The 21611-nt window shown below is 39.9% G+C and overlaps 1 long non-coding RNA gene across 2 annotated transcripts in view; it reads right to left on the bottom strand.

Moving 5' to 3' along the window:
* Nucleotides 1-21611, bottom strand: part of LOC135313513 (uncharacterized) — a 252953-nt gene that overhangs the window by 60264 nt on the left and 171078 nt on the right. For both annotated transcript variants that reach the window (XR_010373147.1, XR_010373150.1), the window contains exon 5: nt 17270-17332. This is a non-coding gene — a long non-coding RNA (uncharacterized LOC135313513). The remainder of the gene's footprint in view (nt 1-17269; nt 17333-21611) is intronic.

The raw sequence follows: 21611 nt of genomic DNA, 5'->3' as shown, positions 1-21611 counted from the left end.
TTTAAAAAAAAAAACCAAAAACACCACCACCAAACCCCCCAAACACACACCATACAAACTAGTAATACAAAGCTAAAAGAATAAAAATTAAGAAACATTTTAGACAGACACCTCTTTTTCTATATTAGCTCAGAAATTTAGCAGAATATAGCAGCCTTGGAGACTGCATTTTCCACAAGAGACAGTGTGGATTGTCATGTTATACTAATTACAAAATTGTTAATAGTACTAGAGAAATTATCTGCCCATTGGACAGCCTTATCCCAGAGTAAAATGCAATGTGTAAAATGAAGTCAGCTCTAGAGGCACACAGGACAGCACAAACATACTCTAGAACACTGGAACACACTCCTGGCAATGAAACTAGCTATTTCTAGAGAAAATGTTTAGCAATTTGTTTGAAGAAAAACCAAAATACATTCTCCTCTACAGAGATACGCACGATTGGTGCTAGTTGGTTCAGCCAGAGGACTTTCAGACTGTCTTATCATTCAATTCCTCTGATTAACTTAAACTGATATTAGATTTTTGTTCACCTGGAATTTTCACAAGTCAAAACCCGTACCAATACACTGCTCTGTTCAGTCCTGGAAATTGATTTGTTCTAGATCTCTTAAGAGTCTAGCACCGAAGCAAACATTGTGGTTTCCCCTCTATAAGCAAAAGATGCTATAAAGGACAGTAGGAGTTAAGAAGCCTGGGTCTTTGCCGTTACCTATGTAACACATCATAGGTGACATCTGGAGAGGAATCATAGACCTCTCTGGTCTATTCAGACCTCACGGATGAAATGATACAGTGATACACTTTTCTGCACTACAGGAACAATGTTATTGTCTTAGAGTACATGTATTACACTATAGGTATATGCACATACTGTACTGGAGAATGTTCCTATTACACTATCAACTTTCTAATGGCTAAAACCAAGTCATAAGTTCAATCATTGTGATACAGATCAAACCCAAGTAGGCTCACTACAGGCGATCATTGTTCCCATGTTAAACACTGCAATGTACAAGAAATACTCTAGTAAATAAAGATGCTTAGAAACAAAAAACTCCCAAGACCGCATCCGTCTAGTTGCTGCTTGTTACCCCAACGCTATTAGTAAAATCACCTGTCACACCATATCACACACAGCTATTCTTTTACATCTGCTAAAGTGTTTCTGACCTACAGTTATCAGATTATTTGCACCTTCCCCCATTCATTCTCCTTGCAGTGCAGCATTAGTATCTCCATGGGAATAACAACTACCTCAGTAATATACATTATAAATGAGCTCTTTATCATTAGTAGTCTAAGTTTTATAGAAATAACATATTCTACAAGGCTTTTATTTAAAACATTTGCTTAGAAACAACCTTACACTGAAGAGAAGGCCGGACAAAAGGCAGATTCCACAAACTGTCAGGAGTACAAGGCAAAGGGAACACCTTGTAATGCTTTGATTTCTAATTAGAATGCAAAATGCTTGAGGCAAATAGCGTATCTGAGCTAGCCAATTAAGAGTGCTTTTATTGTTCTCTGACTGTAAGACCCCCTTGCCTTAGCAGAAGACAGAAAATCATTACAAAATGGTTAATGCCTCAGTGTCTAGGCAGCTATCCCTTGGGAAACAAAAAAAATATTTATATCAAAATACAGGCAACAGATACAACTAGAGTAATTTTATCCTCTGGTTTCCAAGGAGATAAGTGACCTCTACATGCTTCTCCTTACAAGTGTATCAAAGTCATATCATAGCAAGTAAAGCCATAAAGTATAAAGTAGCTCAACGCTACAGAGACAACTGGCTCCTCAAAACTGAAGTTAGTCTGAAGCATAACAAACTGGGTAGTTTACCAATACAGCTTCACTACTGGTGTTAGTTCACTAACTTCCTTTTAATAGGGCATTCACTCTAACAGATATTGCCAATCTTTATTTTAAAGAAGGGAAAATAGAGGTAAGAAAGGCTGCTCCAGTATTCTGCACTAGCACAGAGCGGATACCACAACTAACAAATGATCAGGGCAGTAATCTAACTTTAGTGCATACAGGGCAAAACTGCCTGTGATCCGAAATCCATCCTTTCACAGTCCATCAGCAATTCTTTGAAGCAAACATTTATGTTGTATCAGCATTTCTCTATTTTAGTCCTCCACAATCTCAGGAGGATTCTACTTTCTTCCTCAGCCAAGCTCAGGAAGCCTCCTGGAGCTCATGGTACATATAATCGTATTTTCAATGCCCTCTTAATCTACAAAAAGCAGATTCTTTTTGGCAAAGCATATAGTTAAAGAGATGCTCTGTTTTCCCCCACTTGCCTCTCAAGTATCACTCACACATTTGTAACAGACTAGGTAAAAATTGCAGTAGATTTTTCTTAGAGAAACTGCTTCATGTTTCTCCAGTTAAAGTCTACTGTCCATTCCCAGGCATCTGCACACATTTTTACTTCCTCATGTCCCTTGCCCTCATTTTCCTGCTATCTTTCTTCCACATATTCATTTCTGGCACAATGCTAGAGCAATACAGACACAGAGATGGTGAGCTGCAGGACCCTGGCGTGCTGCTGTGAGCAACCAGCATGCAAACAGAAAGCCTGGGGTAAGTTAGGACTAATTTCAGCCTGTCCTAATCTATCTCAGCTGAGAGTAATAAAAGGAAACCAGAAGATAACCAAAATATATGAAAGCCCTAGATACCAGTTCTATTTTGTAACTGTATAGTAGATGAGCAGGTCCTTTGTGGTGTTTCTAAGATTAGCTTTACAGCCCTGTACTACTTCTGTGGTAGGACTGGGAAAGTGGCTTTAAGAAATACACGACTATTGATGGTAGGTCCCTTAATCCTAAACATATATCTGGGCACAGGCTCAGTAAAAAGTTCACAAAACGTGATGAAAAAAACTTCTGTTTTAGGAGACATGGGAAAAAAAGCAGGAAGAGACAGTTATTTTCAACCTGACTAATAAAGCATTTGAGAATATAAATATGTGAAGGTGTTTTGAATGAAGTCATGAGAGGCAGAGCCCATGATTCTGAGGGAAAAATATGAAGTGAGAGAAGCTGAACAGCAACAATAGAGCTATAGGTCAGACTCATAGATGTATTAAATGAAGTGCAATGCTAACAAACACAGGAGAAAACCATCAGCATGTAATGCTAGAATGGGGGTTGCAGTGGAAAATGGATTAGCAAAAAGACAAGCACCTATATGAAACACAAAAAACAAGACCTAGAAAAAAAGTCCAGGACTTCCACAATAAGGCAAATAACAAATACAAAAACCCCCAAACACATTCAATACCCATTTTGTTTAATCTTCAAAAGAGACTAAGAGATCAGATATTAAGCATAACTGGTAATAAGGGAAACAGAATAAAGAAGAGAGTTTAAAAAACCCCAACAAAACCCCAACACACACAATCATAAAGCTATGTTACTGAAAAAGATACCTAGTAATTCTATTCCGCTTGATCCTACAGCTGACAAAACATACACAAGAGAAGTAACAGGAAGAAATAAACCATTGAAGTGGCCCAGCAAACGCAGGGCTTTGATCCACTACAAAGTCAACAGCAGAATTGTCACTCAGGCTCTTTTACCCACCACCTACTTGGATCATATACTTCCCCCTATTAACGACAAGTTTTACAGACAGACAGCTGTAATCAGATCTCTTTCCAATACAGAATTCTACATTTTTACACCCTTTTCTTGACATATACATACTGCTGCATCCCATTCTACCTCCTGACCAGTCAAATGGGCCTTACACTCTTATTTGGTTTGTAATTCTCTCCTCTTCAATTGTTGGCATAAGGAACAGCCTTTAACTTTGTATAGGACAAATAAATAGTCAATACCCACAGAAATTTATTTTCAGAGAAAAAGTGCTGAAGTTACCACTTCTGTGTTTCCCTATGCTCAAGGCTCTCTGAGAATTTTATATAGCTTATTTATATAGCATCTCCCTGCTACTGTGAGCTCTCTCATTATACAGATAGAAAGGAAAATAAAGCAAAGCAGAAATCATGTATTGAGCATTCATAGTCCTATACTCACTTTTAATTCTCCTTGGAAGCACAGCCTCACCTAATTATGAGATCCTCAGTGCTCACAGTTGTATGGTATAACCTGACACAGGTGTGCTGCATCATTACAGCAACAAGATGAGAAACACAGAATTCTTGTCCTGATATCTCTGTGACAGAGCATTTTCCAGAATTCCTGTGCTGATAAGTGTTTGATGATGCAGAAAGTTACATAAACAGGCAGCTAGACCATGCTAGGTGAAGAGATGTGACACATTTTGGGGTACAAGTCTTACAGCACAGTCAGCAGGAAGCCCAAGGCAAAAATGGCATTTTATGAAGGTAAATCACATAGCACGGAGCAAGGCTAAGCAAAGTTATCAATCCGTTTCATCTCATAAAAAAAAAAAAAAAGACTGCTGCATACAGTTTAAAGAAAGGTCAGACTATTATGAACCTTAGCCATGGAATTCTCACTAAAACTGCTGCTTTTACAAAAGGCTCTTCTCTTTCCCACTGGCAGGCAACGAAACATCTGTCTGTGTTCCAAACTCCTCACACTGAAAGCACAGTAATAGATTCAAAACCACAAATATGCCATAAAGCTATAAATCAAAAAGCTGCAGTATGATTTAGCTAAGAGTAAAGATTTTTCTTTACTATAATCAAAGCTCTTTAGGTCTGTGCCTTTTATGATTTACCAATAAACAGGTAAGATATAATTGCAGTTGCGTGTGAATCTCAATCCAAGAGAAGTAAAGGACTTTCTTTGCCTGCAGTAAACTGTATTACGGAGTTTGCTATGTTGTCTCCAGTTTATCCCAGAATAGCACAGGATCTCTATAGCTGAAAGTCTTCCAGGGATACACAGCTGCTTGGTGCAACTCCTTAGCTTAACATCACTGTACATCATTGTCTTTAGCCACCAGCCTGGTGATCTTTTAAGGCAAAAGGATGCTGGCAAGGCCTGAGCACTCAGAACATCTGTAGTGTTCCAGGAATCTTAGGTATCAGTCTTCTTTTATGCTTCTCATCATCCCCTTTAGAAAAGAGTTAAATGTTGACAATAACCATGTGTATGCAGTTAGCCTAGTGTATGCCTGCTTGATATAGAGCATTTACTGAAATCTCTTCATAAAACTAATCTAATCTAATAGTAGGTCACTAAAATGTGCTAAGATCTCGTTCAGTCTGAAAATTCAAGATCTGAAAACTGATTTCCCATTACAGAAGTTGTATTAACAAACTCTGTTTATAGATTAATTCTAATCTGGGCTTTCTGTTCCCAGTCTACTCTGAGAACATTAACCTTCCCAGCTAAATTCTACTATTTACAGCTAGGATATTGTACTTAATGGCAATATTCTTTGAGTCCTTTGCAAAACTAGTAATCTTAGTTTTTGTAAGATGGAATATATGTTATAAATACACTTTATCATCAAAAGGGTTAAATGTTTCAAAAATGCTACCTTTCAAATGGCTGAAGAAACATACTTGAACAGCTGCCTAGAAACATCCCTTCCTGAGAAGTATTTTTGAATGTGTCAGTGAAATGCTGGATGTATGCTGCAATGTATGCTGGAAATACAATACAGTGGAGAGGAACCAGTCTGAGAGGCTCCTGGAGTGTGTGGAAGATAACTTCCTGACACAGCTGGTGAGCAAGACAACTAGGAAAGGCACCCCAATGGACCTGTTGTTCACAAACAGAGAAGGACTAGTGGGTGAGGCGGTGTTTGGAGACCATCTTGGGCACAGCGATCACAAAGTGACAGAGTTTTCAATTCTCAGAGAAGTAAGGAGGGGGGTCAGCAGAACTGCCATCTTGGACTTCTGGAGGGCAGACTTTGGCCTGTTTAGGAGACTGATCAACAGGGTCCCCTGGGAGGCAGTCTTGAAGGGCAAAGGAGTCCAGGAAGGCTGGACATTCTTCAAGGAGACATTCTTAAAGGCGCAAGAGCAGGCTGTCCCCATGTGCCGAAAGATGAGCTGATGGGGAAGACTGGCCTGGCTGAACAGAGTGTTTTGGCTGGAACTCAGAAGAAAAGGAGACTTTATGACCTTTGGAAGAAGGGGCAGGCAACTCAAGAGGACTACAGGGGTGTAGTGAGGTTATGCAGGGAGAAAATTAGAAGAGCCAAAGCCCAGCTAGAGCTTAATCTGGCTACTGCCATAAAAGACAATAAAAATACTTCTATAAATACATTAGCAACAAAAGGAGGGCTAAGAAAAATCTCCAGCCTTTATTAGATGTGGGAGGAAACATAGTTACAAAGGATGAGGAAAAGGCTGAGGTACTTAAGGCCTTCTTTGCCTCAGTCTTTAATACTAAAACCAGTTGTTCTCTGGGTTCCCAGTCCCCTGATCTGGAAGACAGGGATGGTGTGCCAAATGGAGCCCCCATAATCCAAGGAGAAATGGCTAGCGACCTGCTACACCACCTAGAAACACATAAATCTATCAAGCAGGATGACATCCACCCAAGAGTACTGAAGGAACTGGTGGAACTGCTCACCAAGCTGCTTTCCACCCTTTATCAGCAGTCCTGGCTACTGGGGAGGTCCCAGTTGACTGGAGATTAGCAAACATGACACCCATCTACAGGAAGGGCTGGGAGGAAGATGCGAGGAACTACAGGCCTGTCAGTCTGACCTCGGTGCTGGGGAAAGTTATACAGCAGATCATCTTGAGTGCCATCACATGACACATACAGGATAACCAAGTGATCAGGCCCAGTCAGGATAGGTTTAGGAAAGGCAGGTCCTGTTTGACTAACCTGATATCCTTCTATGACAAGGTGACCCATTTAGTGGATGAGGGAAAGGCTGTGGATGTTGTCTACCTAGACTTTAGCAAAGCCTTTGACAATGTTTCCCACAGCATTCTCCTGGAAAAACTGGCTGGTCATGGCTTGAGCAGGTGTACTCTTCGCTGGGTAAAAAACTGGCTGGCTGGCGGGGCCCAGAGTGGTGGTGAATGGAGTTCAATCTAGTTGGCAGCTGGTCACAGGTCAGGTTCCCCAGGGCTCAGTGTTGGGGCCACTTCTGTTTAATATCTTTATCAGTGATCTGGATGAGAGGATCGAGGGCACCCTCAGTAAGTTTGCAGATGACACCAAGTTGTGCAGGAGTGTTGATCTGCTCGAGGGAAAGAAGGCTCTGCAGAGGGGCCTGGACAGGCTGGATCAATGGGCCGAGGTTAATTGTATGAGGTTTAACAAGGCTCAATGCTGGGTCCTGCACTTGGGCCACACAACCCCATGCAACGCTACAGGCTTGGGGGAGAGTAGCTGGGGAGCTGCCTGGCAAAGAAGGACCTGGGGGTGCTGGCTGACAGCCGGCTGAACATGAGCCAGCATGTGCCCAGGCAGCCAAGAAGGCCAACAGCATCCTGGCTTGTATCAGGAATAGTGTGGCCAGCAGGAGCGGGGAGGGGATCGTGTCCCTGTACTCAGCACTGGTGAGGCCGCACCTCGAGTATTGTGTTCAGTTTTGGGCCCCTCAGTACAAGAAGGACATTGAGGTGCTGGAGCATGTCCAGAGAAGAGCAACAAAGCTGGTGAAGGGCCTGGAGAGCAGGTCTTGTGAGGAGTGGCTGAGGGAGCTGGGGGTGTCCAGCCTGGAGAAGAGTAGGCTGAGGGGAGACCTTATTGCTCTCTACGGCTACCTGAAAGGGGGTTGTAGCGAGGTGGGTGTTGGTCTCTTCTCCCAAGTAACCAGCGATAGGATGAGAGGAAATGGCCTCAAGCAGTGCCAGGGAAGGTTTAGATAGGATATTAGGAAAAATTTCTTCACTGAAAGGGTTGTCAGACATTGGAACAGGCTGCTCAGGGAACTGGTTGAGTCTCCATCCCTGGAGGTGTTTAAAAGACGTCTGGATGTGGTACTTAGGGACATGGTTTAGTAGTGAACTGGTAGTGTTAGGTTTACAGTTGGACTAAATGATCTTAAAGGTCTTTTCCAACCTATATGATTCTGTGTATTCTGTGTGTAAAATGTGCTTAGACTGTATCCAATCTATATGAGAACCACAGTAGGTATACAGCTTTTTTAATAAGCTTAACACGTGTCCACTGAGGAAGGCTGTACTACGTACACATATGCTGGTTCACTTGGATGATTGCCAGATTTTCAAAGAGATCAGCTGCCATGTAGAGATCATAGCAGGTTGACATATTTTTCAAGAGACCACAGCACACGAAGTACTCCCTGTGCTCATCCTAAAATGAGGAGCTTCTTGGAAAAAATATAGCCGAGGGAATGAGAGGGAGTGGAGGGTTTGAGCCTTTTTTCCTTATGCCCTGAAAATGTAATGTAATTGCACAGGGATATGCTACACACACAAAAAATATTTATTTTTATTAGTTCTATTAGTATATATGATAGCTTTCTGTAAAAGAGAGAGTAATCTCTAAGCATAAATGTGTATATGTATATTGAGTTGTTATGTAAATACATTATTTCTGCACACTTTTCATTTAAAATTTTAGTTATGATTTGCACTGCTTAGTTATAAACGCAGTTTATTTATTTACCAAAGTAAACACAGCGTAGAAAGTAACAGTTATGTACTGCTAGGGTAGATAGTCAAGGAGAAGGTTTGAGTTCCAGAAAACATAATAAAGAACTAAATTTAGTAGTCCATACACAACTGCCTCAATGTTAAGAGGAGGACAGGAGCAGCTGGACTAATTAGTACTAAGGTTATGGATCAGCATAGGAGGGGCTATAAACCTGGAATCATTATTGGATTAGTGCTCTATTTTAGACAAAAATTCCCTGTCTGGCTACCTAGAGAATCAAGTTGGTATCACTGGGCTATTACTTGGAATAAGGCTCAGATCCTGCTATGAACAGGAATCAGGAAAACAAGGGTGAAAGACCTAAGATGATGATTGATGCTAGCAATGATAAATCAGAAAAAAACTATCTTTGTATAGGACTTTGGAGTATGTTTAATCTGGACTCCTTGCTGCAGCTGGACATCTTCCAGAGGACAATATTCCAAAATGTAACTCTAATATAATTTCCAACCTGAGTAATAATAGCGTTCTTCCATCTGATACGTTTATGGTGAAAGCATAAGTTAATGATCTATAATTTAAATAGGAAGTATAAGTCATATAGCCAGGGATATATTCAGGATGAGGGGGGAAAAATTTTTAGTGCTATATCTTTAAAAGAGTTTCTGGCATGGGAAGACAAATAATGGCCCAGCAGTCGTGGCTTAGACTATAGTTAGGGACTGCTCAAGAAAGGAGAGCCTATGAAGCTGAAGTGAGCATTAGGTCCCTGGAGACAAGTAAAACAACAGGTAAAAGGATGATAAAAATGTATTTATAAGGTTAGAAGCTATACCAGACACACAACTTACACCTGCCCCATTTTTGCCCCGTCAGTCTTCAAAAATCCAGCATGCATTTCACCCTCTCCCAAATCCTGCAGCCTGGACTGTATCTTCCTCTTCCGTCAATAGCACTCACTTCAAGATTCAGCACTTCCTTCAATTCTGCCGATGCTCCCAAAATGAGAGTTGGAGGAAGCAGAGCTAAATTAACTGTCACTCCAGTTAAGGCAAGTACTAACTAGCCCTAGAACTGCATTTAGAGTTAGCTTTCAGGAAAGTAGAGAAGCAAGACTGAGATGAATGCTACACGCTGAGAGCCTTCAGGGTGACATGAAGACTGTGGGACAGAGGTGTAAACATGCTGCCACTGACAGTAAGGTAAGTCAAATCACACTGCATTGCTGAAACATGGAATTTAGGTTAAGGATAGAGCTTGAAAAAGGAGAGCATATGCAGCTGAGTGACAGATCTTGACTTGCTCACGACTAAAATAAGAGCTCGAAGAAACAGGAAGAAAAGTAATGTCCCTCTTTCTAAAGCAGGTATGAGACTTGTGACTACAGCAGCTTAGGCTGTGACTGGTCAGGAAAAGAGAAACTCTAAAGGTGAAACTAGCCATGGGTTGTGAACAATTTAAAATAAAGATGTATGGAAGAAACTGTAAAGGAGTTACTACTTCCGCTAAAGCAGGTACAGAGCCTCTGGCAACAATCCAGAGGAGAGGTTAGGCTCGTTTAAAGTTGGGAATGGATAGCTGGAATGCTGAAATTAATGGTGACTCTTGAAAAGATCACAGGGATAAAATGAGAGGGCTGGAGGAAGCAGAGGGAATTGATCTACCACTCTTTTTTAAGACAGATCCCAGTTTATGCTAGGAATATGATTGTATTTAGAGTAGGATTAAATCTTGGGAAATGAGAGCCCACGCTTCTTGAGTACTAAGCAATGCTCAGGGCCTGTTTGATTAGCATTTGTGCAACAGTATAAGCTCTGCCTTCTCAAAGATCAACTAGACTAGGAAAGGTCTAAAGGCCTGGCAGAAACATCTGCCACAGAAGACTGAAACTTAGACTCAAGTAATGCTGTGATATTCATGTACAAAAAAAAACAACCCACCACCACAAAAAAATCAGTGCTTCAGAAAGCAAGTAATCATCAATAGACTTCAATAAAGTGCTCTTGCTTTTACCATTTAACCAATGTCTTAATAAACCTTAAGTACTGTAAATGGTGGAAAAAACATTGGCTTCAGACTTCAAGTACTACCTCTCTATGATCTGAAAGCATCTCTTGAAAGGCAGACTTTTTGAGGTTAAAATAGTTACCCACTTGTGCTAAGAGGGAAAAAGGGCAAGTTTTGCCTTGGAAGGGAGACAACTCAACTCCATCCTCTCCCACAACAGCTTTGAACAGTTTTTCCTTTTAGGCATACGACACTGCCAAACGATGGCTGGCATTAAGATCTGCAAATGGTTGTACAATACGTGAGAATTGCCTGAAGTCCCAGGATCCTGCGAAATCATGAAGATGACTGATGAATGCATTTGTTCGGGTAGCTACTGAAAAGTACATTAGCTTTAATTTGGCTAAAATCAGGTTAATGGTTACCATTACATCCCCCATGACTTCATAAAGTTACTGTAAAAAAACATACTATAAAGACACAGATGTTCTCTGAAAATGCACAATAAACCTTTTTTTGTGCTTCCTAATGAGAAAAAAAATCACAGCATTCGTAGCATCTTCTTTCTCAGAAAGAAAATTTCTATTATTAGTGGGGAAAAATAGGAGTTAAAGAATCTCCTTAAAAATTGCACATTAAGGAGTCTTTCAGAACCCACTAGATTTCTACTATAGAAGCAGATACATGGATGGCAATTCCCATTCCAAAGTTTCACTCTTTTATCTGACCCAACAAGAGGATATTACAGTATTATGATGTTTTAGTCTTTTTTCTTGGCATTTACAGTTCTGATGATGATCTACCTACCTTCTCCTCCCCCAAGCCTCTAAGTACCAATGCTCACATAGGTTTATAATCCAGTCTACTGCAGTGTAGTTATATACATCTCACTCATTTTAATTTCATAACAGTTTCTTTCATACTTCCAATCTTCTTAGACTTACAGTACTTCCTCTGCATTGCTTTTGTTGCCCTGCATATTCTCTCTTCTTACTGATTTTATTCGGAGTTGATGCTCAGCATCTTTCAGAACGTAATTTTATTTTATAGACACAGGCTCTAATACTTCCTTAGGGTTTGTCTGGTTATTGCTGTGTCTCCAAGGATTCCTTAGTTGAGATGAACATACTTCCTTCAGTATTAGGTCTCATGCCCACGTTTTGATTGCGGCTATCACAGGTCTGCACACACAGTGCTCAGAAAGTCAGTGGTGTGGCACCACTGAATCTCTCCTGCGGGAGCTGTAATCAGTAGCTAGGATGGATATAGATGTGACAATAACTGAAGGAGAAGCAGCATGTCACCCCCTTCATCCTGTGACAGAACAACTGCTGAATCTGCTGAACTGGACATTAACGGGAATTAGCCCTTCAGCACCTCCTGAAGGAGACTACAGGTCTTACAGTTTTACTGTACTTCCAGTTATCTTAGTTGTTTCCAAAGTAGAACTATTTTACCCCAGATAGCCCAGCCTCTTGAGTTCTGGTTGTCTTGAGTTTAGGAACACCTCCAACTCCTGCAAATGCAACCTTTTTCAAAACAGCTAGAGTACCATTTTTCCTAACCTCTATTCATTAAGCTGGTTTGGACCACGCTGGGGGATGTCAGAGATGGCTTTCAAAGAATAAATTCCAACATTAAGGGAATGACTGTGCAGGCTTGAGTTGGAGAAGCACACTTTTGGGAACAAGAACCACACTGCATAATCCTGCTATCAAGTATTCTTTCAGGTAAGTCTGCAACATCATCTGGATGGGAAAAGAGAAGTCTGGACACTGTTCAAAGACTGTGAGATATATTGGCATTGTTGTGCTCACAACATAACTGTAAGTAAACTATTTTATGACTGTCCATAGGCAAGCATAAAATGCATGAGTAAGCCTGGAAATCTTACAAAATGCGATCAATGAAAGACAAAATACTGTATCTAAATTCAACTCTAAAAGCCACCCATTTCCTGAGGCTGTGCAAAGGTATTATGAATGATACAAAGAATGCTAGAAACTATAAAACAGAGAGGAAAAAGATCTTTTGAACTGCTTTGTGCGCAACCATCCACCCTTACTAATTTTTTTTTTCCACAACATAAACAATATTATCACACTTACAGTCATCAGTTTAAAACAAACAAACAGAAAGCTGTGAACTGCACAATATTTGTATATTTTGCCTTGGACCTACAAAGTGTATCAAAAAGTCACAAATTCCACAAGGAAATTAAAGTTTAAGTTAACATGGAGCGCTGAGACGAACAGTAAGCATGACATATACCGAACCGAATCCTCACCAGTATGTGCTAAAGTAAACAAGATGTGTTGGAAGAGGCCAACCTTCTGTGTTTTACTTCTTCCCCTGACAAAAATAATGAAGGTGTTATTCTGCGCACTTATGGAATTATAAAGAATTGGTCTGGCTGGTGTTTTAGAATATTTAATCTCTTTACATCAGCAAAGGGATTCATCGGCAAAGAAAGCAGGAGGCAGAGCAAATGCTGTAATCTTTTCCTTTAAAAATTCAGTTGGCACAGAAATTGTCCATTTTACTCAGGAGGATGCAATTACATTTCAGCTTTCATGTAAAGCTGGCTTCGTGAAATTGAAAAGCCTGTGCATGAACAGAAACATAACAGCAGGGAAAAAACAAAGCCTATAGCTGGCTATGGATCATTTCTCCTTCTTCACATGGTTTGAGGGAAAAATAGCTGGATGCACTGGGTAAAGCCAATCTGCAGTAAATAAGCTCGTATCGGCCCTGCTGACCTAATGGCAACATGGAGTCTAGGATTGAAGAATTCAGACTCCTAGGGAAAGCAGATAATCAACCCCTCGTGTCTTTAAGTAAAGATTTTATGAGCTGCACAAGAGAAAAAACTCATGACAAAAAACCAACAACAAAAAAGATAAAGGGGAAGTCATCTTAGGTGTCAAGGGAAGAAGAAGAATCTTCCTAGTCAACCCAAATCCAGCAGCTGGGACTAGAATAGGGAAGCCCCACTCATCCCTTACTCTGCCAAAGCCTTTGAAAGACTGCAACACAAATTGCCAGAAATGCTTTAACTGAACAAGTTTCTGTAAGGAAATGCCAATCTGTTTGTTTGGTTTAGGAATGTTATCAAGAAAAATAAAACTTTCTGAGGGAGTGGGGAAGAAAGAAATATATATAAGGTAGGTCTTCCTTCCTTCCTCTCATCTAGATATAGCAAAACTAGCTGTGAGGAAACTCACGTGGGAGGAGGTATCAAGCATTTGACTCAGGGTGCTTTCCTCCCAAGATGTGTTCCAACCACCAGTCTTTGGCTAAATGTGGACAGTCCCATTCTTATTAGCAAAAACAATAAAACCAAAACACCCTGAAAAAAAGTATGTTTGCTGCCCACACTGGAACAGAAGTTATCATGAAATTCTTCAAAATTTCAAAAAATTGCAAAGACATTTCTCATCCAACTCTGGCTGCGTCATAATGAAGAGAAGGAAAGTTTGGATTCAGATACAAACTATAAATACAACTTCAAGGTCATAAACTGTCAGCTTAAGGACTTACACTCTGATTATGTAAGGTTACAGCAAGTTAATTAAGTATTTAATAAAAAGTTTTATTTACAGTAAGTAATTTACTAAGCAATGTTAGTTCTCAACATGAGAAGCAGCAAATCAAGTCAGAAGACTCTGTTTCTACATTCAAATACAGCTTATGTTGTGAGACATAGCTGAATATAAATCTTGACCTGTTAAATATCGAGGTTTTTACCATATGGTTTTAGGTGCTTTGATCAAATGTTAAAGAACTCACGTGACAGATGTGTACTTGGAAGAAACAAGATGTTCACATTTTATCAGAATTTCTCCTTGTTTTATAAGTATCAAGTTGTTGGACACAAGAAAAAGTTCAAAGATCTTTTGATGAATATCTTAAAAATGTCTAGTTTCTATCAATAGTAAGATTAAATTTCCATACCCTTGATATTTGGCAAGTCTGCCCAGAAAAAACAAAGTTATTACCAATAAACTCTTGGTTAAAAGGAAAAACTTAAGTCACCTTTGACAGTTCAGCGAGGAGAACTACCAATAAAAAATCATATCACACATTCTTAGTTTGCTCACATTTGTGCTGTGATAAAGTATACACTGAAAAGTAGGTGCATCTGTCTGGTTTAATAATTTTGTATTTCTGAAGTAAAAACAAAAGAGAAAGTCTGATAAATTAACAATGTCCGCTGTGTGATTCAGAAGGAGGAACTGTAAAGGTTTCATCTCCTATTCCTTTGGCTCAGTGCAACAGTGCAGTGCGGAAGTGCGTCCCCTAATTATCCATGCTTACTATATTCCAGGACAATTCAAAGGTGACATGAATGAAACAAATTTGTTTCTGCAGGAAGTGAAATATGCTCCAGCTACCCACTAAATGCTCTCCAACACCAGTGGGAGTTTGCAACCATGACAGGTTCATTGGTCAGCTTTGAACTGCATTTACAAATGGAAGTCTGTGGTCCAGAAGACTGGATGAGATCCACCTTGAACTAAAATTCCCAGGCCACACACAGACAAACAAATCTCAGAACTGACTGCTGCAATCTACTGAAATGTTCCTGTTGCACCAAATAACATCATATACAGGCACCCATGCAGATTACTTTGTTTTCACCCAATCTTATGAGTAAAGGCTGTTACACAGTGTAAAGATAGTCACCACAGTCTTCGCAATGAATTTGGTGGGAATTGCGCTGGATGTGAAATGGTCTGAGATGGGCTGCTTTTGAAGCAATTAAGACAGGCTTTTATGTTTTGCCTAAACTTACTATATATTCAACAGCAAATTTGTTAAGAAAAAATATTTTAAATCAAAATAAATTTTTGCTAAACTAAACCACTTCTAAGACATCAAGACAAAATGCTTTTGCATGTTTTGCAAAACAAAAATGCAAGACAAAATTGCATTGCTTACTTGGATTTCTTCCTTACCCAGTTAGACAGCCTTCTATTGCACAGAAAATTGCATTTTCTTTACTATTTGTTGAGTTGATCATATTTTGTTCCACTTTTCAATGTAATCATACTCATCTTCTATTTAAAGAAGCCAGAAAATCTAACAAGCCTTCCCACAGTCAGAAGATCTTTTTCTTTAGAAAAATCTTATAAAAACTACTATGTCTTTTTGCATTTGCTCACAGGTCATGCTTACAAAACATTGTTTTCTAAGACTTTTTTGTTTGTTTGTTTCTCTTTTCTCGAGACTCTTCAGCTTGTCTATATCTGAAATTCCAGTATCCAAAACTTGCATTACATGAAGCCTCCACAATTTCAAACTGGGGTAACTATGTCCCTTGTCTTCCATGTAATATTCCTGATCATAAACTGCAGAATCACAGTTGCCTTTTTTTGCACTAGCTTCACATTGTCAACTCACTGTTTGTTTTACCTATGACCCTAAGTTTATTTTCTGAGTCCTGGTCTAGCCAGTTATCCCAAACAGCACAAGTACAGGGTGGATAATGCATTCTTCACCTTCCACTTTCTAATATGGGGGAAAGGGGCCATCTGCTGTCACACATAACTCATGGAGACAGGCACATGCCTCAACAATATTCAAAATAGCTCAGCTACTAACTGAGAAGCTTCTTGGAGTCAGCCCACTCCAAGTGCCACTGCAGAGACAACATAGGGGAATGCTGGGATCAGCACAGTACCTTACATTTTCCCTGATTCCTCCAGACTGAAAGGGGGACCCCATCATCCACCCAAAGACAGACACTCTTCCAGGTTAAATTCAAAAGACACAGTAGTCAAAACGACAGGACCTCAGTATAACAGCATCTCACTCAGATCACATTCCAAAGAGGCAAGACCAGGAGTCAATTCTTTGCAGAAAAGATTTTTGCCCACAGGTTCTGGCTCACAGAACAACTTAACAGTGCACTTACAGACACCCTGCACCCTCCGCCTTGCTAAAGCAACCTTAACCATTCTAGCTGAAAAGATATTACTCTGCTGAAAAGAAATGAAAATTCACAGTGCCTAAAGAAGAATGAACATGGGTCTTAAAGCTAACAATAGCTGACATAGGCTGGGGAACATTTCTGTGACAGCTTCAACATTTAACAAGAAAAGTACTGAACAATGAATCTCAATCTCCTAGGTAGTGGTCTACTGTGGATTTTTCTTCCTGGAGTAATTAATAGCAAGAGAAAAACCCTTCTCACACAGCAAACTAGGTGCTTTGTTTCTTAGCAAACAACCCATATGTTTTCCAGACACTCATCATTTGTAAGAGTTTATTTTTAACATAAACTCTGGTATAATATGAAAGTTCAACTGCTACCAATTGCCAGTCTTCCCTAGATTTAGGCAACAATATATTCTGGGAGTATGACTCAAGAAAGCATTCACATGAGCAAGTAAAGCAGGTGGCAAGGACCTACCACATAGCATCAGCTTCATCAGAACATCCTCAGAGGAGATAAAATAGCTCTTAACCATTTGGGGAGATGATCAGAGGGTGGAAGAAAAACTGTTCTGAGGTATAAGTTGTAATTATTACAACCAATAGAGCAAACTGCAGAGTCTATTGGCTCAGCATCACAAAAAGATATATTAAAAAATCACTACTTTTCTGATCAAAATGTTTATCACTGCGTTGCCAGTAAGTCTCAATGAAAATTATTTACACATGGGGCCTCAGTCATAAGTTTAAGTTATGCCAGTGCCAAATAAACAGCTTACCTGGTTTTCCCTCAGAAGTCTCTTATACAGCAGGACAGCTCATTTATTCACCCAATGTTTCAACTACAATAAAAAAAGAAGTTGTTTTGTTAGTCTGTTGGGAAAAGAGATGTCCAAGCTACCTATAAAACTCTTGCCATTTTACACAGATTTATGCCAAGCACTGGGTCCTGTGATTGCACAGGAACCAGTGGCCAGAAGCCATTCAATTGCAAATGCATGGCCAAAATGTCACGTTCAGCTAGGATTCCTTCATCTCCTTCTTCAAGTGCGTTAACTGAAAGAGAAGAGAAAACTGAACAATGTTATTTCTGTCATTTGCTTGCTTAGTAACAGGGCTTTGACCAAGTTAGCTGTTATAAAAGCTGGGTAGTTTCAGGATAAAGTTTTTCATCATTAGCTAGAGATTTGAGAAAAGTGTCCTACTATCTTTACTCAAACAAGCAGTCCAGGAGCATTACTGTAGGCAGTCCTGATTCAGAGTGATACTTGGGAAGCATCTAACTTCAGGGACATGGATTGTCCCCTTTAATTAAAACCAGAAGCATTCTGGTGCTTGAAGCAATCTACATGCATGTGCTTCAACTCTGATTTGAATTCATGCTTGTGGGAAAAGGGATTACACACCCCAACTCTGCCTTGAGCCCAGAACAGCTGCAGACGTGACACATGCTCCAGAGATACTATAAAAATTGTCAAGCCAAGGAAACTTCCAAAAAGAAGAAAACTGGAGATATAACACAAAACCTTTCCTAAAAAACAGCATAATGCTGCATCAAAAGTGAAAAGAGGAGTTTAAGTCCCTACACTTCCACACGTGCCATCAGCTCATGGGCCACACACACTTTGAAAATGTTCATTGGATACCTAGACAAAAAGAAAAGTTTAACAAAATACTGTCCCCTACTAGAGATGGTCACAATTTAATAACCCATGTGCTTAAGTTAGACACACAGGGAGAGAAGTAGCATGCTCCCCACCCTCACCCAGAGACCATTGCACATTTAGGAGCCAGTGATCTACCTAACCGTTAACCAGAGCAAGCCCGGGCTGGTGCTGCGCGTACAGCGTGTCCGTCAGGCCGTGCAACGCTCACAGCTCTTCGGCCGCAGGACAGGCTCCGCCAGCTCACCACAGCAGAGGAGCCGTGGGCAGCTCTTGCTCACCACCGGTGACCGTGCCTATCGCCTGGCCCTGCCTGTATCTTGCAGCACAGCAACAGGTACTCATGCGAGTGGCCTTTAGGAATTGAGTTGTTTTCTTGTAAGGAAATTCTGTAACAGCTCAGATGACCATAGGGGAGAGCTTCTCTCCACGGACAGGAACTGCTCTGCTCTGTGCAGCGCACCATAGGAAAATCCATCCAGGCTCCATCCATTGTGGCACAAAGGGATGTAAGACTTACTGTCTACATCCTTCTCCTTATTCTGTCTTATTAAGCCATTCATTGTTGGGCATTTCTTACTGAGATTCAGAAAGAGCCCTGCACCATCTTGCTCCCTCCTCACCCCCGTGCAGAACACCTCCCTTTCTGAAACACACATGCCAATCTCTGTCCTCAGTGTTGTCAGAGCCGTGGCCAACACCATGACCCTTAGAACAGTTAAGAGTGGTTCTCAAGAAAATAAGGTGTTTGCTTGTATTAAATACTACCTATATTGTGGCCAAAAGCCATGTCACTGTTCTCCTTTATATTGCTCTTTTATTATGAAAGAAGAATATCGAGTAACCTTTTAAAGAAACAAGTTGATTATCCCTTACCTCCAGCATAAGAGCCTGATCACAAAGGTCCAACATGCCTGTTGGGACACCATACTTGTAACAACATTACAACTGTGTTCACATTTTCTCCAAAATTTAGTTAGCATATAAAAATAATAGGTACAAGTGTTATACAGGTATTTAGTGCCAGAACACAAATTCATAACTTCCCCTCTGCTTCTTCCAGATTTTCCTTTTAGGTATGTTCTAAAAAGTATAGAAAGAAAGCAGCAAATACATGTTAGAAAAATTAAGAACTCCCATGAGGCTGAAAATAAAGCATCATGAAGTTTTCCTGTTTAAAATAAAGTGACAGAAACAACTTTGAGCAAGAAAATGCTGCTCTTCTACAGGCGTGAAGAGGAACAGATCAACACACACCCTCTTTATCCATGTATTTTCTTTACCAGAGACTACATCAATCCACATCTGCTCATGACTGTAGTAACTAGAAACCATGGATCCGAAACAGAATGTGCCAAATGAAGCCACCTGGACTTTTCGTATTCTTATAACACAAAAGTTGATCTTTCTGTTCAAGCAAATCCTCAAAAACATGCTAATATTAATGAATTAATTTATTTCATATTTTTAGTTAATGTTTCTACACTTCTTACTTCAAGAATACCTAGCAGAGAGCATATTCTTGCTGCAATTGATTGAATATTTTTAACCATTACTGCCTTCTGGACAGACTTCAGCTTATCTGATTATAAGTTAGAAAGCACATAACCAGAACTAAAGGTAGCTCCAAAAGGAATAAAACTTTTCTTCCATCCACAAAGGGACATGTGGATTTATTTCACTTGCAAGCATATCCCATCTGATCTATCACTTAATTAAAAATGTTTTCTAAATTTAACTACCTTTCAAAGAAGGCCAAGACTACAAAAACACTGTGACAGCTATAATTTACAAAGCATTAAATTACCAGAAATAAATTTCAAAAAAGGTTTTCTTTTGGGTGCTTTTTTTTCCTTCTTTAGTTGAAGGTTCTGTAAGGTTCTTTTAAGGTTCAAAAATAAGGGACTACAGCCTCCTCACTGAAAGCTACTTCCTTAGCATTCTCTTACAAATTCACCAAGCAATAAGCCATAAACCACAAAACATTCATATGGCTTCTTTCGGTTAGGAAACAGCAACATGTAGCTGTAAGCAGCTGAGAGGAAATACATTAGCAGAGCTTTCCTGCAGTCCACATTATGGTTGAGCTCTTAGATATTTACTTGTATGAACTGCACCACTGAGTGAGACCATCAATAAGAGTTAATTATATAAAGGTCTACTAGGTGGTATAATACCAATTTTCAGATTAACCTTTGTCACAGATGATTCTGCTTCTTGAACTAGGAAATAAATGCTTGAGAGATAATAACATTTACTTTATCCTGTGCCTTTAAAGTTTGCTAAGCCTGGTTCAGGTTTTATATACAGTCCTGAATATTATCTAGACTCTCATCTTTTTTTTTTTTCTGGACAAGCTACATTCAGTGACATGTATCACATCATCATTCCACCTTGCACAAAATGGGCTCTATTTTTTATGCATTTACAAGTATTCACATGATATAAAGGGTGGGTTTTTTTGTTATTTGATGACTGTAGATGCATTAAATACAGGACTAGCTCCTATCTTGTTATCATCTGGATCCCATTAACATGTTAATATAAATAACAGTCTTCATGGGTATATCTGGAATGAGTAAGACACTCTATTTTCAGGGGATTCTTTTCTGATATCAAGTTTTCATCTTCCTTAAGACCTGGATGCTTCAGCATATGAGGGGAGGATACTAGGAACAGTGCCTCAGAAAAGAACAGTGCAATGGCTGTCCAGGCTAATGTAGGAACATTCTTTTCAGCGTATTTCCTTTTTCTAAACAATAGTCCCCCAAGCAAAGTAAAGGTCAACACTTCTGCTCTTTATTTGAGAATAACTCTAGCTACTAGAAAGCAAGACAGTGTTATGCCTCCAACCCAGCTGGTTACGCGCATTTTAGGGAACACACTTCAGCAGTAAAAGAAAGAGATCACAGGTGGTGATTTGGTTATTGGACCATCCTTTACTTGCAAGGTAAAACTAAAGTGTTCATTTGATTGTTTATGCCTGGGACATCAATTTCCCTCTTTCACACCTTGCCTTCATGTGTATTTGTAAGATTAAAACTTCAGTAATAAAAGCAGCATCAGCTAACAGGCAAACATTAAGGGAAAGTGTCATAAATAATATCCCACAGAACAAGAAAAAAAACCCACCAGACCTTAGAAGATAGCTTCACAGTGAGCCTGCTGACTCCATCAGCTTTCATTAGACTCTCTTCAACATGCAGGTCCAGGGTCAAATCCTGATTTATAGTTGCATAGATATATGCAGAACTGCAGCTAGAAAGGAGCTCAGTGCAGCATGCCAGTCATGGCTCCCCTCAGAAGCAGGAAGGTCCTTCAATGTTTCTTCATATGTTTATTCACAAGATCAGAGAGCTGGCATTGAGGGATAGAAAGCTAGACGAAATTGCAGCACCCAAAAGGGAGATAAAAAACACTGACTGCAGAGACAGGACTTTAAATCCATGTGAGCAGT

The sequence above is a fragment of the Phalacrocorax carbo genome, chromosome 5 (genome assembly GCF_963921805.1).
Source record: "Phalacrocorax carbo chromosome 5, bPhaCar2.1, whole genome shotgun sequence".
Classification (NCBI taxonomy): Eukaryota; Metazoa; Chordata; class Aves; order Suliformes; family Phalacrocoracidae; genus Phalacrocorax; species Phalacrocorax carbo.
This window is presented reverse-complemented; position numbering and strand designations above follow the sequence as displayed.